At 44.6% G+C, this 2,560-nt stretch overlaps 1 pseudogene; it reads right to left on the bottom strand.

Annotated features, from left to right (window-relative positions):
• Positions 1–709: 709 nt before the first annotated feature.
• On the bottom strand, positions 710–1,646 carry LOC101642765 (annotated as a pseudogene).
• Positions 1,647–2,560: the final 914 nt, after the last annotated feature.

Raw genomic sequence — 2,560 nt, 5'->3', positions numbered from 1 at the left:
AAATTCTATCATTGGGTAGAGGGATGATTCATATCAAACAGATACTTAAGAAACCGTGTGCTTGGTCTTTACATTTATTGTAACAGATCCACTTCTACCTTGAGAGAACTCAGTATGTGCTGATTTTTTGTGGGGTGAGGGGTAGGATCCTCTTACACTTTCATATGAGCATAATTTTCTCAATAAATTATGCAATCAAGTTAATTGTGCTGCTTCCTATGAATCCTCTTTGCTGCATGTATCATACCCAAAGATGAAAGATTCTTGCCCAAGTTATATTTTGGGTTTCAAGAATATTAAAATTATTTTACCTTTCTTTTTTTAACTATGTCAAATTTACTTATGGATAACAAAACAGCCAGTTTATTCTTCTCAGTTTTAATATGTGGATTCACTTAGTTAATTGAGATATATGAACACAAATAGAATTAATTGTACTTTGGTGGGAAAGCACATTTTGGCTTCCTTGAACTTCATAATTATCTCCTTTATATTTCATTTTATTTTTTGTTTTTTTTCCTGTACAAAAAAAAGAAGCCTATTATATGAAAGTAGGTAAATGGGGGTAGAAAAATTGGGGGAGAGGATGAAGAAAGGAGAAGAATGTGCCTCAAAAGGAGGGGAAGGGGTGTTTCATTAAGGCAGCAAAATATTCTCTGTAAAAAGTTGAGGGGAGGGATAAAAAAAGCCTCCGAGATGAAGGCAGAGGCTAAGGCACAGAATGCCTCCTCAGTGAGGAGGTCCGGGGTCCTCTCCACTCAAGTTCCAAAGGAAGGGAAATGGTAGGTTCTCTTCCTTCTCTGGGTCCTGGTCCTGGTCCAGCCACTTCAGTGCCTGATCCTTCTCCCTTATATAGATAAGGGAGCTGCAGGGCCCGGAAGGCAGAGATTCGTTTTTGTGTGTTAAAAATCAGCATTTCCAGCAGCAGCTGTGCTCCGGATTCCTTTACCTCCAGGACCACCAACTGCACTGGGCGGGGCCTTCTGGGGAAAAAGGCTCCCCAGCAGAGAGAGATGTCTCGGGACCAGTCTTCCGCTGGGGGCAAGCTGAACAGATAAAACATTTTGCCTCACTGCTCAGCTTCCGAGTTTCCACAGAAGAGAGGCTTCCTATGAAACATCTCTGCGAAGATACAGCCAACATGCCACACATCCACCGGTGTTGCATATGCAGATGGCAGAAGAACTTCGGGAGCCACCTTGACTGTCCCATTACTTGTCACCAGAATGTTCTCCGGCTTCAGGTACCCATGAACAATGCAACTGGCATGCAGGAAATCAAGGCCTATTAGAAACTGCCGCGTCAGGTCCTTGATGGTCTCCACTGGCAAGCCTGGTGAGGGGGCTTCGGTCCTGGTCCACGTGTTCAAGCACCAGCGTCATCTTGGTTTCCCGGTAAGTTCGGACTGTGGCACACAAGTCCATCAGCTGGACAACCTTAGGATGGTCGAACGCCTCCAACTGTCTCAGGAGGGCCACTTCCCAAACAGTGCTGATAGAAAGGTGACCACCAGTGCCTTCTCCTTTGGGGACACTCACATTCTTGAGGGCCACAGAGTGGCTGCTGTGGGGATCGCAGGCCTTGTACACTGTTCCACAGACACCTACACCAATCTCAGCCACTGGCTCGTAGCGAGAGGTGGCCATTCTCAGATCAGAGGAGACCCTCAATCCAGAGCAAGAGCTGCAGGGATGGCCTGGGATCTGGCCCTCGGAGTCAAGTCCTGAGGCGCCTACACCCCTGCGCGCTCCCCAGCAGCTGGACGGGGAGGATCTCTCTTTTATATTTTAATATGGAAGCAGAATTCCAAAAATTTGTGCTCTGAACGACCTTGGTTTTTCCCTATTTAATATTTTTCTCCTTCTAAAGCCATCATGTTCTAGATATGCACTGCTTTCAAGATTTTGTAATTTAAGATGTGAAGAAATATGAGACCATAGGGACAGAGGAATTTTATCACCTCAGTCCCATGTCTTGAATAGATAAGAGAAATTATATTTATAAATGAAAGTCCCCAAATTGATCAAAACTTTGAAAAACGTCTGCCAGATAAACAGTGTATACAGTCTCCGGGTGGTACAAATAGTTGATGCATTCAGTTATTAATGGAACAGCTAGATGAGTGGTTCTCAACCTTCCTAATGCTGCAACTCTTTCACACAGTTGCTTAGGTTGTGGTGACACCCCCAACCATAAAATTTTCGTTGCTATTTCGTAACTGTAATTTTGCTACTGTTATGAATCGGGTGACCCCTGCGAAAGGGTCATTGGAACCCCAAAGGGGTCATGACCCACAGGTTGAGAACCGCTGAGGTAGCTATTTAAGGACACCTCAGGACCCCTGATGGCATAATGTTGAGCTGCTAACTCTAAGGTCAGCAGTTAAAACCTACCAGCCACCTTGTGGGAGAAAGTTGAAGCTTTCTACTTCCAAAAGTGTTACTGTCCAGAAGAGGCAATTATTCTCTGTTTTATAGAGACCCTGTGGATCAGAATTGAGTCTACACCACTGAGCTTGGCTTTTTTAGATTGAGGGGCACCTCAGAAGAAAAGTTAGCCT

The sequence above is a fragment of the Echinops telfairi genome, unplaced genomic scaffold (genome assembly GCF_000313985.2).
Source record: "Echinops telfairi isolate 266 unplaced genomic scaffold, ASM31398v2 ScPeMD7_7467;HRSCAF=8505_0, whole genome shotgun sequence".
NCBI classification, from domain to species: domain Eukaryota; kingdom Metazoa; phylum Chordata; class Mammalia; order Afrosoricida; family Tenrecidae; genus Echinops; species Echinops telfairi.
The sequence above is the reverse complement of the archived record's forward strand: the minus strand, read 5'-3'. Positions and strand labels throughout refer to the sequence as shown.